This window comes from Mesoplodon densirostris, chromosome 6, assembly GCF_025265405.1.
Source record: "Mesoplodon densirostris isolate mMesDen1 chromosome 6, mMesDen1 primary haplotype, whole genome shotgun sequence".
In the NCBI taxonomy this organism is placed as follows: Eukaryota; Metazoa; Chordata; class Mammalia; order Artiodactyla; family Ziphiidae; genus Mesoplodon; species Mesoplodon densirostris.
Window position 1 is genome coordinate 65,613,530 of NC_082666.1, and position 22,016 is coordinate 65,635,545.

Sequence of the window (22,016 nt, forward strand, 5' to 3'; positions counted from 1 at the left end):
TAGTTTCATATAATAGATTTAAGAGATAATTTATGAAAGCATATTTCTTGAGAGTTGGCAGATCTTTGAATATACTATACTTTTGTGGAAACAGAGAGTTGACAGTTGTCCTAAAGTCTAAGAACTTCATGTTATTGAGGCCATGGTGGCTAGGAAAATGTGTGAACCAGTGGGGGTAGATTACAGGTTTTAAAAAATTATTGTCATTTTCGTTTGTTTTTTAAATAACAAATGTGCTAGTTTTCCTGATGCAGAACAGAGTCATGACATTTGTAACACAAATATTATAGCTGGTTTTATGTACTTTTGTCAACTCTGATACATTTCCAACTAATACAATCACCCATCCCCTCACACACAGGGAAGTAGCAGGATGGGGCTTGAGGTGATAGGGGAGCAGATACTTGCTAGATGTCTTTTATACACATTGAGTTGATTTGCCTGAAATCATAGAAGTATATTACAAAATTGGGACAAGATACTAGGTTTCCAAAGTCCCAATCTACTACTCTTTTCTTTAACCACAATCTTCTGAAAATACAGTGTAACTCAAAAGCATGTGAAAAACAGCCAAATTTACTTTTCTAACCTCAGACATGCCCATTGAATCTAGTCCTTTTTTATCTTAAATTAATGTAGTAAAGCATCACAGTATTCTATGTGTATTCTAAGATTCCATGGCATTTTTCTACATATTCCTTATAATCTCAGTTATTATATCAGAATTCTAAAATTATCACCTATTCACTGGGAAAAATATCTTAAGTGGCACTGTGTTTAATGAACTCAACTATAAGCATGATTCCAGGTCTTACACGGGGCATTCTTCTTTATGTCTTTCATGTCTCCTTTAGTTGTTTCAGAGGTACTCACCATTTAGAACACTATTATCAACCATTGCTTATAATCATCAACTGCAATCTTAAAGAGTTTATAGGACTCTTGCATTTGTAACCCTTAGGTCCAGATGTGACAGGTGTGAAAAGTAAAAATGATTATTCTTACCTTCCTTCATAGATCTAGACACAGCTTTAAGAAACGGTGAAAATTATGATATATGATGTGAAAATGGTGTTTTACATAAAATTAAAATATCTTAAATTTATTTGTGGTAATCTATCATATTTGACCCTGTCTTAAATTGCATCTCCTAGAAGCAGACTCAGATGGGGATTCTTGTTCAAGTGATACATTGAGTTCTATTTTTGCAGAGGAGGGGAATGAGGGAAACTGGATTAGGCAGGAGGTAAAAAGTTAACAAGAACGTGGTCTCAGCAGCACAAATAGCACCACATATTTAGCTCCACCTTATGACAAGGGACTGGCCTTCTGTACAACCCTAGTTTGCTAGGGGTGGAGATGGGGGAAGGAGTGTGTCCACCCAGGCAAGTTAGCTATCATTTGGTCAAAGACAATTCACCAGAGGAGGGGGCATGTGTGAATTGTGACTAAATAGGTACAAAGAGCAGAAAAGAGGATCTAGCTTGACACCAACAGTATCTAGGACAGACTCTGTTGCAATGTTTTAACATAACTGTAAATTTCATTTTAGCTTCTAAGTATCACTTTAAACATAATTAATATCAGATGCTGCTACTGCAGCCGAATGAAATTTCTCCTAATTAAACTAATTATTTAAAAATACTATGTGACAACCACAAAAACTCAAAAACGGTTGCTTAATTTGGCATTACAATAGAACTCTAGTTATATTAAACTCTTGATTAAAATAACAAAATTAGTATCTTGCTCAAATAATCAGATACATTTTAGGAAATAAATATATAATAATTTGTGAAGTATGTGTGTCTCTATTTTACTGCTCATTAAATATCACCAAGCCAACAATGAGACATATACAATGAATGAGTTCATTGCCATGGTTAATTGCTAAATTTCAGCCATATAGAAACAAGACTTTTACCCATAAGTTTTTCTTTTTTTGGTTGTGAAGATATATTAGTCTACAAAAATAGATTATATTTTATTTAACAGTTTATATTAACTTAATAAATTTAAAATACTTAAATGCATGTTACGTGTCTTCTTGCCCTGGGCTCTTCAATAGTTAAAATCTAGGCCTGCCCAAAAATGAACACTTATAAAGTCCTTGGTGTTCGATCATCTAAATTGCACCTTTGTATTAGTATTTAAAAAATGTTATTTGTCATCTCTTAAGTATCAAATTTAGGCAGAATATATTTTAGTTCTACATCTAAAGAAATTGTACTTAACTCTCTCTCATATGGCATCCAAAATTATCCTTCTCTATTGCTCTTCCAAGTTTTCTTAATTAGATGTTCCTTTTCAGTTATTCTGTTTGCTATTTTCATTTATATAAACATATTTAAATTTCTATTTCTTTAGGATCAGATAAAGGCCATAACTCTTTTGTTTATGTAAGACTGGGAAATTTATGCTCCTTTAGTAGATACTATCTTATCTCTACCACTATTTAACCTCTACTTGCTATATTGTTACATTTATAATGTCAAGGTATGAAATATTGACTTTAGGTTTTATAAATGCAATTGAGCCAACTGTTGTTGGTACTTAAAATGACTCTGAAAATACAAAATTAAAAAATTTTGCTCATAAAATAGTTATGTTAATTTAATTGTTGACTACTTGTTCAACTCCTACTTTGGGTTATGCATAATCTTCCTGGGCTATTATAGAGGGAGGAAAATCATTTTAACAGACTATACCACTTCCCTTAATGACCAACTTACCCACGGTACCTGGAAAGTAAAGTAGCTTTTTATATCACTTTATGTCAGACAGTGATTTTGTCCAGGAGGATTTTAATCAAAATGAAACAAATTAGGCATATAGGTAATTTATTCATTCTATGGGTTTATCACAATTGTGATGCAGACTTGCTGTATTTGGGAAATTTTCAAACATGCTAGCTTAAATTCATAGATTTACACAAAACCCAAAGTTTGCTCTCTGATCCCTCACTCACCCACCTTGGCTCCTACCCAACTCTTTCCAAAGATGTATTATAATGCCTCCAATACAACACAGAACCATAATCAGCACTTAGTTCTCCTTTTAAAAAATTATCTCATCTTAATAAGGAGAACATTCTGCTTCTTTTCCATTGTATTTTTCTGGTGGCTAACATAGTTATTTTAATATTTTAAAATCATTTCTGCACAATTGTTTTTGCTTCCTTTCGGAAATCTGTTTCCCTTAAATTACATTTAACTTTTTGCTCAAGTGTTTGTAAAACACTGATAATTAATTTAAAAATACTCCTCATCGATTATTAATTTCAGTAAAAAATAGTATAATTCGATTTAGGGAGGGAAATATAATATTTTTCACTAAAACTTTGCATTCAAAGGGCAAGCTTTGCCATTCCAAAGTTCAAGGTCAAATGGATTCTTCTCTCTTAAAGCAGAGAGAGGTTAAAAAACTTGTCCAAGGACATACAACCCATTGGGTTGTAGATGGCTACTCTACACCCTCTTTAGCATCCAGGGTTACTGATAAAATGTGATGCCAGTTCAATTTATATTTCTTTTTAGGTAAATGAATCTTTCTTTCTCAAAATTGTAAAAATGGTATCTATACATTTTTTTTATTGGAGTAAAATTGCTTTACAATGTTGCCTTAGTTTCTGCTGTATGATGAAGTGAATCGGCTATATGTATACATATATCCCCTCCCTCTTGGATCTCCCACCCATCCACCCATCTAGGTCATCAAAGAACACCAAGCTGAGCTCCCTGTGCTATATCACAGGTTCTCACTAGCTATCTGTTTTACACATGGTAGTGTATTTATGCCAAATCTAATCTCCCAATTACTTTTTTTTTTTTTTTTTTTTTGCGGTATGTGGGCCTCTCACTGCCGCGGCCTCTCCCGTCGTGGAGCACAGGCTCTGGATGCGCAGGCTCAGCAGCCATGGCTCACAGGCCCAGCCGCTCCGCAGCACGTGGGACCCTCCCAGACCAGGGCACAAACCCCTGTCCCCTGCATCAGCAGGCGGACTCTCAACCACTGCACCACCAGGGAAGCCCTCCCAATTACTTTTGATGTAAGGAAATTCCACAAGAATCCATCTAGATGTGGACATTCTGCTTCACACTCAGTAGGCACATATCTCTATAGATTATTCATTTCTCAAAAGTTGTTACTATTATTTTTATGTTTAGTTTCTCCCTTTGTCTCTCCATTGTGTCATTATTTTTTCTGTTTTCTTTTTATAGAATGTCTGTTATTTGGATATAGCTTATGCTGGACTGATTCCCTGTGTTTGTTAACTTTTCTGATATCCTCATCTCTTCATTTCTTCTTTTCTCTACACTCTAGAAATTTATTTCAAATTTATGTGCCAGGCATTATTTTGATTCTATTCCTGAAAAATATGTATTTTAAAAATTTTAATCTATCTTTTGCATTCCATGGAAAGATGATTCAATTTCTTAGAAAACAGATATTCTTGAGCCTGATTTCCTATGTAATACACTGTCTCTGTGAGCACAGGAATGGGAGACTATCTGGACCTCTCTTCCATACATAGTTCACAAGTACTTTAAACTCATTATTTAAATAATGCAGGAGTCACAGCCTCCTCCTGCTGGCTATGGTTGAGGCCCTAATCATTCTCAGGGATCTGCCAATATGAAAATACCTACTTTTGAGGCTGCCTTATTCAGTGTATATTTTAGCTGCAGTTTTCTCTATTTTGACTTACCGCCTTTCCTTTCTATCTCTATTACTCTGTTCTTAATAAATATATCTTCTGTTGGTCACTAATAACCCAACTCCCTTTCAGTTATCAGTTCTGTAATACATTTATTCCCCTTTGTCATAATTAACACTATTTCAGTGAGATAAGCTTGGAAGAGAGGAAACGTAAATACATACAGTCCTCATTTTAAGCCATAAATATGATGCCTGAAAACTTATTTTTAATAAGAGCTATATTTTAAAATTCATTTGAAAGTTATAAAACTCTATGGCTTCTAGTTATAGGAAATGTTTGATTCATGAATATTATTAATCCAGCCTCAAAGTTTTAATACTATGACCCTGATCTCTTTTTCCTGTAAGATCTGGCAAATATATAACAGCACTTATTCCCTTTTGAAAAATGTCTGTTTCCCTCACTTTTTTTTCTACTATAACTGTTAGAAAGTTACTATGTCTTTTCTACTTGTTTTCTGTGACAAGTTCACTGGCCTAGAGTTCTCTGTTATATTTTTTCATCTTTCATTTCCATGGTAAGCAATATATACTACCTCAAGCAGTCTTTTAATGGCTTCCATCTTTCCTTCTCTTTTTCATTGATAACCTTGTGATTGAAGTACTATCATCCACCTCCAGGCCACTCAAGAGCAGTCACAGTTCTCATTCATCTTGAAACTCTAATAATTGAAGTCCTTTACCTGCTCATATCTTTCTGTTAGATGTAAGATTTGTCTGTTACAAAAAATTATCATTTTGTTTCAAGATTACAGATAGGTGCTGAAGTGTATACTACATTTAAGAATAAGCTCTCCTTTAAAGCTTCTAAATATTCTTTCTCTCAACCACCAGTAAACATGCCCTTCAGAGTATAGAAAGTGAAAAGTAAATCATCATGAATAAATAATTGATCTAGTCTCTCCCTAGAAAGAAAAGATAATATGAAATTGTAATTGACATTTTCAAAGTGTCTTCAATAGATTTTTTTTTTAAGCACAGAACTGTAAACTTCTAAAAAGGGGGAATGAGAAATCCCTAGGAACACAATGCGTTTATCAAGATTTTTTTCCTCCTAGACTTTCCAAGAAATCTAAGTTACATTGTTATTTCCTGCCTGAATTTCTCCTCTCTCCAAATCATTCTTCTACAACTCCTCCCTTCTCTTCTTTTTCTCACACAGAGAATTGGAAGAATCCCAGACTGGGAATCTCTGGTACTCTGGAAAAGCACCTGACAGTTTGTACCTTCTTTAAAACTTGCTATGGTCAATTCATTTTGACTAACTAGTATCAACTACTGTGGAACATGCTAGCAATGGGAGCAACTGCTCCTAAAGTGAGAAAAATTTGCATATGGATTTTTTTGACACTTCTCTTTACAGGAATATGTTGAAAATTGATTAGCAACACTTCTTACACTTAAAATGTTTTGAACAAGAGCTCAATCTTCTAGCAAAAAGAAATCAAGCTTCCCTTGGAGGTAAGGAAGTAAAAGTAAACTTAAATGTTTTCTTTATGCTACCAAGTTAGAATTTCAAAAAAGTTTATATAACAACTTGTAATTGATCTTGCACAGAGAGATTATCTTTTAAGGGATTCTCTAGTGAAATAACAAGCTATATGATTTTTGTCTCTTTTACTAGATTTTCTTAAAGATAAACAAGGTTGAAATGAACATTCTAGCAGTTGAAAAACACTGATCAGCAATGTCACAGAAACTCAATATACTGACATTTTTATGGACAGACTACGCTCTATTCAAGAACATTTACAAGTAAATTCATTTCTATTCTGCTGAGTGAGTCACAAATGTATTGGATAGAGAGAATGGAGGCTTATAGCAAAACTCTCCTTCAAGGAGGACCTTCAAAATGGCAGAGGAGTAAGATGTGGAGATCACCTTCCTCCCCACAAATACATCAAAAATGCATCTACATGTGGAACAGCTCCTACGGAACACCTACTGAATGCTGGCAGAAGAACTCAGACCTCCCACAAGGCAAGAAACTCCCCACGTACCTGGGTAGAGCAAAAGAAAAAAGAAAAAACAGAAACAAAAGAATAGGGACGAGACCTGCCTTTGGGAGGGAGCTGTGAAGGAGGAAAAGTTTCCACACACTAGGAAGGCCCTTCACTGGCAGGTATGGGGCATGGGTGCAGGGGTGGCGGAAGCTTCGGAGCCACAGAGGAGAGCGCAACAACAGGGGTGTGGAGGGCAAAGCGGAGAGATTCCCGCACAGAGGATCAGTGCCGACAAGCACTCACCAGCCCGAGAGGATTGTCTGCTCATCTGCTGGGGTGGCTGGGGGCTGGGAGCTGAGGCCCGTGCTTCAGAGGTCAGAACCCAGGGAGATGACTGGGGTTGGCTGTGTGAACACAGCCTGAAGGGGACTAGTGTGCGACAGCTAGCCAGGAGGGAGTCTGGGAAAAAGTCTGGTCCTGCCTAAGAGGCAAGAGACCATTGTGCGCAAGGAAAGGAGATTCAGAGCACCGCCTAAACGACTCCAGAGACAGGCGCAAGACGTGGCTATCAGCACGGACACCAGAGACGGGCATGAAACACTAACATTGCTTCTGGAGCCACCAGAAAGCCTGTGTGCAAGCACAGGTCACTATCCACACCTCCCCTCCCAGGAGCCCGCGCAGCCGGCCACTGCCGGGGTCCCGTGATCTAGGGACAACTTCCCCGGGAGAACACACGTCATGCCTCAGGCTGTTGCAACGTCACACCGGCCTCTGCCGCCGCAGGCTCGCCCCACATCCGTCAGCCACAGCCCCTGAAGCAGCTGCTTCTTTAACCCCGTACTGTCTGAGTGAAGAACAGACGCCCTCAGGCGACCTACACGCAGAGGCAGGTCCAAATCCAAAGCTGAACCCCGGGAGCTGTGGGAACAAAGAAGAGAAAGGGAAATCTCTCCCAGCAGCCTCAGGAGCAGCGGATTAAATCTCCACAATCAACTTGATGTACACTGCATCTGTGGAATACCTGAATAGACAACGAATCATCCCAAAATTGAGGCAGTGGACTTTGGGAGCAACTGTAGACTTGGGGTTTGCTGTATGAAACTGACTAGTTTCTGATTTATATGTTTATTTTAGTTTAGTTTTTAGCACTTGTTATCATTGGTGGATTTGTTATTGGTTTGGTTGCTCTCATCTTTTTTTCTTAATTACTTTTTTATTTTAATAACTTTTTAATTTAATTTAATTTAATTTTTTCTTTCTTTTTCTCCCTTTCTTCTGAGCCATGTGGCTGACAGGGCCTTGGTGCTCCAGCTGGGTGTCAGGCCTGTGCCTCGGAGGTGAGAGAGCCAAGTTCAGGACACTGGACCACCATAGACCTCCTGGTCCCATGTAATATTAATGGACGAGAGTTCTCCCAGAGATAGCCATCTCAGCACTAAGACCCAGTTCCACTCAATGACCAGAAAGCTCCAGTACTGGACACCCCATGACAAACAACTAGGAAAACAGGAACACAACACAACCCATTAGCAGAGAGGCTGCCTAAAGTCATACTAAGTTCACAGACACTCCAAAACACAACACTGGATACGGCACTGCCCACCAGAAGGACAAGATACAGCCACACACACCAGAACAGAGTCACCAGTTCCCTCCAAGAGGAGGCCTACACAACCCACTGAAACAACCTTAACCACTGGGGGCAGACACCAAAAACAACAGGAACTATGAACCTGCAGCCTGCAAAAAGGAGACCCCAAACACAGTAAATTAAGCAAAATGAGAAGACAGAGAAATACACAGCAGACGAAGGAGCAACTTAAAAACCCACCAGACCAAACAAATGAAGAGGAAATAGGCAGTCTACTTGACAAAGAATTCAGAGTAATGATAGTAAAGATGATCCAAAATCTGGGAACTAGAATGGAGAAAATACAAGAAACGTTTAAAGAGGACCTAGAAGAACTAAAGTATAAGTAAACAATGATGAATAACACAGTAAATGAAATTAAAAATTATCTAGGAGTCAATAGCAGAATAACTGAGGCAGAAGAACGGATAAGTGACCTGGAAGATAAAATAGTGGAAATAACTACAGCAGAGCAAAATAAAGAAAAAAGAATGAAAAGAATTGAGGAGAGGCTCAGGTCATGACAGGAGACATATATTCTGTTTCTGTTAGCCTCCCTTCTCAGCTCCCTGAAATCCTTAGCTTTTGATCACTGGAGCAAAAAAAACCTATTTCCTTTGCCATGGGTCAGGACAAAAATGAGGCATTGCTTAAACTCCAGAGGTACCATGTGAGGCTTTTCCCCTTCCTTTTCCTTCCCATTTCCTATAATTCTTTTCTGTTTCTCCTGGAAGTGCTTCTCCAATACATCACCAACAGATAATACCTAAACTGAGGATCTGTTTCTGTTTCTTAAAGACCTATCTAAGGTAGTTTTCAGTTTGGATTAAACTCTTCTAAAGTGTTTATAAATACATGGAAGGGAGTAAAATATCCAAGTAATATTAACTTTGATAAGTCTAGCTTGCATGGAAAAGTCATTAGCCTAATGACCCATTAATAGGAAAAGAGTGTAGAGTATCCGAATGAAAGATAAAAAGTGAATAATAAAAATAATCAAGTCAAGACTCATAAGACAGCCAGGACAAATAAAAAGCACATTGTAAGCTGGTAAATTTAAAATCAAATACATCACTGGTTACCTTATTAATCCTATACACATAATGTTGAGAAAAAGGAATCAAACACATGGAAAACATGCTGTATTATTCCATTCATATTCAATTCAAAACTCTCACACCAAAACCATGGTGCTTAGGGGTTTATACTTACATAATAAAATTATAACAAAGGAAAGAAAGCAATCACTTCATGAAGAAGTGAAGAACAAATGTCAGATCAGTGATTACCTTGAGCAGGGAGAGAAGGATTTGCAATCTGGACTAGGAATTCAGGGTTTCTGTCTTTCAGATCCATTTTATTGCACTGGATCAGTGGTGCTGACTTCAAATGGAGCTAGTCTATTTAAGCAATTTTCATGATGCCTAAAGTGCACAGGCAAGCTGAAATCCCCCATTAGAATTGTTTTTTGTATGGCAATTTACACTTTCAGTGTGTTTTACATTTGTATTTTCAGCCAGTGCTCTAAGTCTAAATATTGGTATTAATACTGCTTTGTTTTTGCAAATATTAATACTAAAGTTTTCCAGATGAAGGCACTTATGTTTGAAAGGATTCAGTGACTTGTCCAAAAGACAACTTGGGGCTTAAACTTAGATACTTTGAATTTTAAGCCTGTGCTTGGCCCACTGTATCACATTGCCTCTCTACAATCATATTGTTATGAATAATTTTCTAAATTTTATAAATGCCTCTGGAAATCATGTTATAATGCTTGCATAGTTATAAGGGTTGAAGCAGTATAATATTTGTAAAATTTGTATCGTGTCTGCAAAGGTATAGTAATGAAGCCATGAAGTCCTAAAATCTGATGCTATAACTTCTGATGAGGGTGGTAAAGCTAGACTAATATTTATCTTTAGGTATGATTGCCCACCCTCATTAATTTGAATTTCACCAATTCACACTTCACAGTAATTCATTTAGGGCATTTACTAAACTGTAATAAAATGGTCTGAGCTTTGACTTATCTATAATGAAGGGGTTGGTAGGAAAATTAATACTTGCCCAGAGAATACTGAAATGACTGAAAAGAATGGAAGGACCATTTTCAGGTGTCCAAGCACTCTAGAAATCATTTACATACAAGCAATTGATGAGCTAATTTCAACTCATTCTTATCTATTCATTGAAGCTAGTCAGTGTCAGAACTCTAGTGCTTTGTTCGTCTAATTCCAATTATAGTACATAACAGAGAGTATTGAAAATGCATTTTGGGAAAAAAATGCATTTCATTAAAAGAAAACTACAATTTAGACCTTTGACTAAGGGAAACTAATCCAGATTGGTAACCAGATTAATGAGTTTTCTTTATTTATGACTAAAAACTTTGTTCTTTCTGGTATATTACATAAAGGAGAAACCATGATCTACATTATAGTTCCTATTCTCAGGATTAATTGCTTTTTTAATTAAGAATTTCTGCCTTGGTTAACTTTGATTATCCAATGAATGTATATTTGCATTTCTGGAAGTATGTAGAAATTTAAAAAATTTTGATTTTAAAACTTGAGAGAGAGTCAGGGAATATATAAAATACCAGCCAAGCCAGGATGGTTGGTTAATAATTTAAAATAATCCAGGGAACAATGAGCAAATATTAGTACAAGTCATGAGATTAAAACTACGTCTGGTAGACCATTGATGTAGCACATGCGTTAGGAGTTGTTATCAGAGAAAAGTTCAATGAATCAACGCGCCAAGTATCTACATGTTCATTGAAGCCTGCTGGAGGTAGGGCAGAAGATACATGAATCATTCAAAAATTATTATGAGAAATTATGGTATAGAAACAAGAAAAACATCTGGTTCAAGTTCTGCCACTGCCACTTAAGAACTGTATGGTTTTCTATGAATTACCTTTGCAGCACTTCTTTTTCCTTCTCTGCAAAAATACTGAGGATAATACCTGCATTCCCAAATCCTATAAACTTGCTGTGAGAATGAAAAATATCAATGTATTTTGAAAATGGTAAATTGCTCTATAAAAATGAGGTATAAATTAGTTTTAGGAATAGCCTACTATGTCACTAATTTGACCTAGAAAAATGCTGGGTTTGGTGGTTTAAACAAGTCAAGAAAGATTGTTTCATCTCTGCCACACTAGCTGAGAGCTCTTTGTCCTGAACCAGCTGAAAATCTGTCAAGACATAAGACTCTGACCAAAAGTGCTGGAAAAATGCATGATGGTGTGACACTGAAAATAGCAAAACCAGGAGGCAACAACATGATTGTACTAATTGCCTAAATATGTATTGCAGCACTGGAGAGACAATTGTTAATACATAAGACTCCCAAGGACAAGTGTTTTCCCGTCATCACATAGTAAGAGTTTATGCATGATATCATTTCAAAATTAACTTTGATTTTATCCCTGAGTTTATATTCTCTGTGGCTTAAAGTAGATTTACTTGATCCCTTTTGCTCTAGATCAAGTTGATCGTCTAAGCCCCAAATAAAAGAAACATTGGTTTGTTCCTTTTTTGCTTTTTTCTTTAGAAGCTACACAAGTTTTTGGAACTAAGATAAATTATTAAAAATTTCCAATAGAATAAAGAGCACAGGTGTCACATGTGTTGTAAGTTATTCTGACAGCCCAAGGCAACAAGCTGCAAACAATTTGTACAGGCATATTTCAAGAGGCATCACTCTCCAAACTCGGAGCTAAAGTTTCCATGGAAAGTTATACATGTAAGTGGGCTTAGGTGATGAAAATTCTTCATCTGAGAACTGCAACTGGTCTCACAAACTCAAGGCATAAATTAGATAAGGTTCCATGGAATCAGTATCTATGTAATAATATAGAGAATAGTGAAATAGTTCTTATCTTCTGGAAACTTCAGTGGATTTAGTTTTCTGAGAAAATTTAGACTAGTGGAAACTTGAGTTTCCATAGGACTGAGTTGGAGGATAAAGATTCTAATTCCAATTCCATTAGTAAGTAGATATTAAATCTTGAGCAAATAAAATAAATTCCCTAAGCCTTATTTTCCTTATCTATGAATAAGATGACAGATAATGGAAAAAGTATTATCTATCAAATGACTTTGTTAAGATAATCAGATGCAGTCGTAAATCCCAAATAGTCAGAACCTACTAAGTGCTAAACAATGTTCATTAAATTGAAGTTTTAAATATTGCACTGTATTATTTATACAGGTGAGAATTTTTTTCTATTTAATTTTGCACAATTACTGCGCATGTATGTTGATTTGTTTCTCATTGTTTTAATGGCCCATCCCGTGAAAGAACATGTAGATAGCCTCTCCAACAATTTGCTGAATCCCTTTTTCTTCTTTTGCCCTTGCTTTTCTTCTGTCAGTCTTTCATCTCCCATCTCTGCCTTTCACTATAAACATGCTGGACAGGCCTCTCCCTGGATCTGCACTAGTGTTCTCACTGACGGAGCTGTCATTTTCTCTGTCTACAGCTGGTTAAACTTCAGTGATTTAAGAAAACGCTTCCTGGCTCAACTCCCCTGAGTTCAGCAAATATGTTTCCACTGCCCTTGTTATTTCTGTTCCTAATTGCTAACAGAAAAAAAAAATCTAGGCAGTAGAAACTGCAGAAGTTGCTACTTTATAAGGTCACTTCCTATAGTCTTTGCAGAAAAATTGAATTTCCTTTGTTCTGTCTTTACCATATGAGATAGTTTTAAGGAATTATAGTTAAACACGTTGAGAATCACTATGTTGAGAGGAGTATTGTTTGGGAGTATCTTCCCATTATTCAAAAAATCCTTTCTTGTATGGCTGTCTGCCTGGGTTCAAATACTGACTCTAATACAACCTATGATCTTGGGAGTAGTACATGAATTCTGAGCCTTTTGAGTTCCCCATCTGTAAAATTGTAATCAAAACACGATATGTGTCATAGGATGGTATTTAGGATTGTATGACCTAATGGTTGCAATGATTTAGAACACTATTACACATGGTAAAACTATTATACATTAACCATTATTACTGGTATTCTATCTTCTACAACATATCACATCACTTATACCTTAGAGGGTATATTCACTACCTCTCTCATACCTACCACACAAAGTCTACTTGAATGTATGATATATGTACTACCTATATACACATATACAACCAAATTCACACATAAATAATCATTAATAACCTTCTAAATATTTTGGTCAGCTGTCTTTATTTTCTCAGTGTAATTGGTAATTGGCTGAACTAAGGAGAGATAAGGAAGCAAGTCAAAGAGTATTGGACAACACACTATGCAAACAGGTACTCCTAATGCTACCACAATTCTTTTTCAATAACGGTAGGAACAATGGTTCTCTTCTACTATCTTCTTAGTCACCACATGTTACTGAAGTCCTCCTGCACATGGGCTGTACCACAGTCCTCGTAAAGGTTAGAAAGGAGAGGGGGGAGCAGAGAATATGGCAAGAAGTCTTTCTTTTTAAATTATTCAAGTATAAATATTATGTATAAAACCTACACCTGCATATGTTTGTTTGGAAAATACACTGTATTCTTGGCTAGTAAATATCACAACTTTCTATTGAGATTTCCATTATTTTGATATTCTGAGATACAGTGCATATGATATAGCCAAACTATGTAAACTATTCAAATACATATAATTTTATGAGTACAATTTAGTACCACAATTCAGGGTTAAATATAATGATACTATGTCATTTCTGTGACTGCTTTCCTAACAATCTGAAAAGAAATGTAAAGAGCTGCAACTCAAAGGTCAGAGAAATCTGTGTTTTAATTCCATCACCACTACATACTTATCTGTGAGACTGAAGGAAAACTACTCAGCTTCTCTGAACCTCCCTTTCCTTTACTGTAAAATGAGGATTATAATGCTTTCAACATCAGAAAGCTGTTATTAGAGGAAACAAAAGACTAAATGCATGCTCAGTTCTGCTCTGCACAGAGAATATTTGACCAAAGGCCCCCAGCTGCTGCCCTCTGAATGCACATGGCACTTGTGTGAGGCCATGCTTCCTGGGGGCTGCTCCTGGGGGCTTAAGAACAGAAAGTATTCAAGATAAGGTTAGCTCACTCCTAAGGGAAGCAAGACTCCTTCAGTGGAGACTTTGGCCAGGAGATTCCCATGGGAATGGCCAAACCATCTTCAAACTGTGCTGCAGCATAAGATCCTTCATACCCAAGCTTCCTCCTTTCCTCTCTCCTTCATAGTGATCACTCTGTCCTGCAGTCTGAAAAACAAAAACAAAATCTATCCTCCTCACCCTAACCCATTACGCTTTTGATACACATCCCACAGTGAATCTGTTAACCTTCTTAATCATGCCTTGCAATCTGCTCTTCTGCAAATCCAAACTAACAAATCATATAACACAGCACACGGCACACAGTAAGCACTTTATGAATTTTTTTTTTTTTTTGCGGTACGCGGGCCTCTCACTGTTGTGGCCTCTCCCGCTGCGGGGCACAGGCTCCGGACGTGCAGGCTCAGCGGCCATGGCTCACGGGCCCAGCCACTCTGCGGCACGTGGGATCCTCCCGGACCGGGGCACGAACCCGCGTCCCCTGCATCAGCAGGCAGACTCTCAACCACTGTGCCACCAGGGAAGCCCTGAAATATTTTTAATAACCTTATAGGAATAGATACCACAGGAAAGAAACAATTCTACACAGACATTGTGTAAAGAAAATACACAGAAGTTTTATTTTCTCCTACACAAAATTTTTATATTCCTGTGTGTAAAATCTAAAAATACATTTCTTCTTTTATTTTATTAATACATTGTAGCAAAATAATCAGTACATTACATTTTATTTCTATATAGAATTTTGCCCAACACCTTCTCCAGCCATTCTTTATCTTCTCCTATTTCATGCACACATATTTCAATAATTCTGACTATATTTTTTACTTAAAATAGTGAGTTAAAAATTCCAGAACTTAGCCTTGTTCTGTCTAGGTTATTTTAAAGGCATTGAGATCACATGAAAGGGACATATGAGAAAGAAAGAAAGGAAACATTTCAAGCAATTTAAGTTAAAGTGGCAAAGGAAAACCTGAACTGATTACACTTTTCTTACTGCCAATATTTCCCATGGAGTAATGCATGCACGTGTGTGCAGATATGAGTGGGGATGATATCAGAGTGTGCTAAGGAGGAAGAGTGGAAAAAAGTACAAAAGAATGAGAAAGGAAAACTAGAGCACAAGCAATCACGAAAAAATGGAGAAGATTTAATTTCTCCAAAAAATGAAGCATTTCTTTCTTGCTTTACATCATTTCTCCTCACTTCCTTATGTCTGCACACTGGGAAACTGAAGTTTTGTCATTCTTGCCCTATAACTCCTGGATAACCATCTTTGACTATGGAGTTACACGTGTTTTGTTTTTTTTCTAATGCATGCTTATGTAGTATTATTTTAATTCTACAAACTTTATTGGGAACCTCTTATGTAATAAAAATTGTTCAGAGCATTAAAAAAATAAGTATAACGTGTTCCTTGCTTTCAAAAGGCTCTAAAATGAAGTGTAAGCATTTTAAAAAGTATCATATACTGTGCTAACTGCTTTAGTTGAGGTCTGTACAAGGTGCTCTGGAATGATTAAAAGAAATACTTTGTTCTGCCTTTAGGAGTGGAAATACTACATAAATTGGTAAAATTGCACAGTTTTGAAGACTAGACCTTCTCCAGTGAGATGAGGTCGAGAGCATCTTCTGAGGCAGAGGAAATAATAACATCAATAAATTCATAGTAGCATAATGCATCATGGAATACCTTGAGAATGCCAAGTGAATCCTTGAGATTGGATCTAGTATGGCACAGATGGGAGGTAGCAAAGCAAGAGATGAGGCTGGATTGCTTGAAAGAGGTCGAATTATGAAAGTGTAGCACACCACCAGTGTGCTATGCTTTTATTATAGTAAACAGTTAATATCACAGACTTAAGGAGGCTTGTGGATGCCTCTTTGCTTATTTAAACAAATAAACAAACCTTCACATCTCAGGTTTATATCCTAGTTGTTTACCCAGTGAAACCTTACCTTCTATGCACCATTTTGGAGTATGTAGGAAGTGATTTCAGATATGTAATTTAGCAAGACAAAAATATTAAAACCCATTTAGTTTCTCACTTGTTCTGCATGTCAGAATTCTGCAACTAATTTGGTTTGTATAGCAAGTTTTTCCTTCATTTCAAGTGTTGCTGAAAATTATTCTTTGGAAAGCACAAAAACATGTTCAAAGTTAAATATTTTACCTGAGGAATTTGAGATTTATGAATAAGAAATTCTATGAAAATGTAGTTTTTCCCATTCATCTATATATAAATGTAAAGAAAAAAATATTTATTCTTGTCACAGTGCAATATTATCAGAGTATTCCCTGACAGAACCATCTAAATTAATGCTATTGCATTCAGGAAACTGAGTAGAACTAAGGTTTGGCTCTATATTCTGTTCATCTGGTAACCATAGAGAGAACAATCTTCTAGCCCCAGTCTATAAAGGGAGAGAGGGGGAGAGAGAGAGAGAGAGAGAGAGAGGAATCTCAAATTCCTAATGCCAAGCTTATTGAAATACTCCTCTGACTAGCACTTTTGGGTCAATGATAATTGCAGTTAGGGTCATTATATTTGAAAAATTTAAAACCCTAAAATCATGTCAATAGTACTGGCACTTGTTTAGTCATGTCAATTTATTTTTAATCATTAAAACAACTTCCACAAACTTGAACAAGTTTCTTTCTAAGCCAGGTTTTATTTGTGTGCAAACTCCTTTTCACCACTTGAGCCACAGTTTTATTTTATTCAGCACTAGAGCCAGATTTGTATTATAGAAAATATTACATCCCTTTAGGACTTTTAAACAGGCAGACATAACTAAAAACATTAAGCATAAAAGAAGTCTTCAATCTAGAAAGGGAGAGTACAGCTCATCTATAGCTCCTGATGTGGAATTCTTTCATAGTGAATCAGGAAACTCAGTCCCTTTAAAGTAAGTCATTTGAATATGCTTAAGTCTAAATTATACATTTCTCATTAGTAATTTGATAACTTCTAAAGGTAAAAAACATAATATTAGCCAGAATGATATTTTGAGAAAGCTTATGTTTTCAAATCATATTGAAGTTTTTTTTTTCCCCAATAGTACGTTTTGTAAAGATGTGGAATGATTCAATTCTAAATGGACTCCAGTGAATTTTTGTCAACACTGTGTTGGTTTTTTGGGGAGACTTATACAAGGTTATGATTCCAAAAATAAAGTAACTATTTAATGTAAATATATTTAAAATATGTGAAAAATTCATCAATCTATTTCCTATGCACTACAATAAACCTACTTAATACTATATTGTTGAATTATAAATACCATGCAGTCATTTGAAAAATATATTAATTACCAACGGTGTTACTCTTCCTCTAATGCATTCGACCCTGCAATGTATTTTCTCTTTCCTCTCTATGTATGTACCTGTACTATAAGACTAAGGTGAAAATAGTAAAATTTTCATTACATAAAGTTTTTCATATAAAAATGTCAATATTTTAAATTGTCAAAATCCACAATAATATAGGCAATACATAGTTGTCTAGAGATACTTTTTTAGAGGTGATACTACCCTTAAAATTTATTTGATGGAAAATTCTATGCATACATATGTTTATCCCCATCCTTGACATATTAATATAATTTTTGATTAATTTTCCCCTATTATCTGTTTTAGAATGAAAGTATGTAGAACTTTTGATGAAGACATGAAAGTTAAAGGAGACATCCTATTTAGACACAGTGTTCTATGTTTTCACCTATTGTTTGTTTTTGTCGCCCTTCTCGTGATCTCTTTTTTGATCAATGTATCAATTTCCGCAAATAAGTTAACCAGAATTTTGAACGGGGTTGCATTGAATCTGTACATCTATTTAGAGAATACTGTCATCTTAACATTTATTTCTTCCAATCCATGAAAATGGGATACCATTCCACGTATTCACATCTTTTTAAATTCCTTTCAATTTTTGCTGTACAGGTCTTGCATTTCTTTTGCTAAATGAGTTTCTTAGTTAAAAAAAAATTATATTGTAAATGGAGTTGTTTTCAGATTGTTCAGGTAGTACAGAAATACATGTGATCTTGTATCTGCAAACCTCCTTCCTATTTAAGGGAGGCTTGCTGGATATAGAATTCTGGGTTGATAATCTTTTTTTTTTCCAGCACTTTGAATATGTTACCCTATTGCCTTTTGGCCTCCATGGCCACTGATAAGGAGTCAACTGTTAATTATGTTGAGATTTCCTTGTTGATGATGTTTTCCCTTCTTCCAAGACTCACTCTTTGGTTTTGGTATTTGACCATTTGTCTATGATAATATGTTTATGATTGTATCTCTGAGCTTATTGTACCTGGAGTTTGTTAAGGGTTTTAAATGTGTAAATTAACACTTCCTTTCAAATTTGATAAGTTTTGGGCATTATTTTTTCAACTATTCCTTTGCATCTTTTTTTTCACTTTGATTTCTTTTTTTTTTTTTTTTTTTTTTTTTTTTTTTTTTTTTTTTTTTTTGCTGTACGCGGGCCTCTCACTGCTGTGGCCTCTCCTGTTGCGGAGCACAGGCTCCGGACACACAGGCTCCGCGGCCATGGCTCGCGGGCCCAGCCGCTCCGCGGCATGTGGGATCTTCCGGGATCGGGGCACGAACCCGTGTCCCCTGCATCGGCAGGCGGACTCTCAACCACTGCGCCACCAGGGAAGCCCTTTCACTTTGATTTCTGATAGGTGTACTTGATAGTGCCTCATATGTCTTTAAGGTTATGTTCATTTTTCTTAATTCTCTTTTTCTCTTTTCTTTTCCTCAGACAGGATAATTTCCTTTTTTTTTTTGAATTTTGTTTTATTTACTTTTTATACAGCAGGTTCTTATTAGTTATCTATTTTATACATATTAGTGTATACACATCAATGCCAGTCTCCCAATTCATCCCCCCACCACCACGGCCCCCACCACTTTCCCCCCTTGTTGTCTATACGTTTGTGCTCTACATCTGTGTCTCTACTAGAGACAGGATAATTTCAAGTGACCTTTCTTCAAGTTTGCTAAATTTTTTCTTCTATCAGTTCTAATTTGTTTCTGAATTTTTTTATTTCACTTATAATTTTCAACTCAAGAATTTCTATTTATTTTTTAATAGTTTGTTTACCTTTATTGATATGCTTTATTTTATGAGGTTTTTTTTAGATCTTTAGAAATGTTTTTTCTTTAGTTGTTGAACATATTTATAATGACTGAGTTAAAATCACCTTCCAAGTCCTATATCTAGGTCTCCTAAGGGAGAGTTGTTATTGCCTGTTTGTTTGTCTCCTCCACACATATAGGGCAATATTTTCTCTTCTTTTTTGCATGTCTCATATTTTTTATTGTATATGGGACATTTAAAATATTTTTTAACTTTTATTTTATATTGGAGTATAGTTGATTAACAATGTTGTGTTAATTTCAGATGTAGGCCAAAGTGATTCAGTTATACATGTATCTGTTCTTTTTCAAATTCTTTTCCCATTTTAATTATTAAAATGAGGCAAATCTGGGAATCAGATCTCTCTCCTCTTAGTGTTTGTTGTTGTTGTTCTTTATTGTGGCAGTTTGTCTTGGCTCTTTCTCTGTTAAGTGACTTTCCTGAACTAATTCCCTAAAATATATTTTCTTGGCTGTGAATGGCTAGTATAATTGATTAACTTAGTGGTCAGATAGTGCTTGGATAGGGATTTTCTTAAATGCCTTCAACCAATACATCTTCCACACTTTGCTAAAGGGCTTTTTATGTGTGTTAGGGAACAGCTTTAGTATTCATCCAATTTATAACTCTGCCTCTGGCTTTATGTCCTCATTACACAATGTGTCAAGGTCAGACAGAGTTGAAAGCTTAAGGTCTCTTTACATCTTTCCTGTGCATTCACAAAGCTCTAAACATGTGTATGGTTTTTTAGATTTCCAGGAATATTCCTTTGAATATTAAAGATTTCCAAAAACCCTATTTATATACATTTCGATCATATTTTCCTTTCATGCTTTTTGGCCAGCCTCTTGTTTGCCCCCATGGGTATTGCCACCTCAGGCAGCTGTGATGTTAAACAATTGCCACTGACTTTTCTACAAACACCCTGAAAATAGGCCTTTTTCTTACTGAAGAAGTTTTGGTTCAGATAAAATATATACAAACCCTGTGAATCAGACTTGTCCATAGAGTCTTCAGGCATGTGAAATGGTGACAATTCTTGAGAATGGATTACTTATGGTGAGCTAGAAATTGATTCTATCCTTCTCCAATGTCTGCTAGTCTTCTGATTTTCATAGCTATGGAGGTTTTGAGGCTGCTGATTTTTAGATCTATTGCAGGACCGGAAAAAGAGAGTCTGATAAGAGATTTATGGGGATAGAACAAGATAAAATGGCACAGAGTTTACTATCCTTACTGTGATTTAGCTGTTTTGCTAAATAAACACTCCTCAATTGTTGTGACCATTGATTAATTTCCAATTTGAAGAGGTTGTTTTTGACATTTTTGCCAGTGTTCTTGTTACCTTTATTGAAGACAAGATACTTAGAGAGTTTTTGTTGTTGTTGTTGTTTGTTTGTATTTTTAATCCACCATTCTGGATGTTCTTTCCCCCCTCGCTCTGCTTTTTGTGAAAAGAATATATAAATACCTCTCCACCTGTACGTTAGCCAAATGAATGTGTAAGGCAAAGAAAGACATGTATTGAATAATTTGCTACATGATTATTATGCTAAATTATATTGTTATTTTCTAGTGACAGGTTACCACTCAAAAATAGAGAACTGTTGAATCTCAAATAGTGTTAACATTTGTATAAAAACTTCAGTTTTTAAGGAGACAATACTTTGGTCCCATTTTTATCTCTATATGCCATGACTCTCCTATCAATACCTAATGCGCTATAATGCTTAGGCTATACAATATTTAAATTTGTCTATCTACCTACCTCTGTATGTGTGTTTAAAAATAGCATACAGCCTAATAGTAATTTTTAGGTATCTACTGAAGATTTTAAGTGTTAAGTCTACTAAAGTCTACTAAATTGCATAAAGTCTACTAAATTGCAAACTGTATGTGTGTAAGATGAGTGTGTATGATTGTATGTGGTTGTATTTAACTGTCTTATTATCTCTGCTAGGTCTTTTCTTAGTGCCTTATAATTAACAAGCACTCAATATTATTTCTGAATAAAATAGAATTGCCAGTCACTATCCAATATCTAGTGCCTCTGCTAATATTTTTCCATATGTGAATAGATAATTAACATTCACATTCATATTTACCTTTGTTATTTAATGTTAGAATAGCATACTCCCAACATTCCCCAGATGTGTTACTAATGTCACCATTTGCACAATTGTCTTTAAGGTATAAGGATGAGAACATTAAGTTTGTATACATAAGACAGGCATATATTCACTTATGGAAAAATTTATATGAATCTTGGTTCCTAAATATTCCTGTATTGACCATCTGTACATTTCTCTCTCCCCATTTTGTTTATTCATTCATTATTCATATGCTTTACTTTTAAATTTGAATTTACACATCCTGCTTTTAACCTACTCTGATTTCTGATTTTTTATCTTATTTTATAATAAAAAAATTTTTATGAATCTACTCAACCAGCCAAGGTTTTTCCG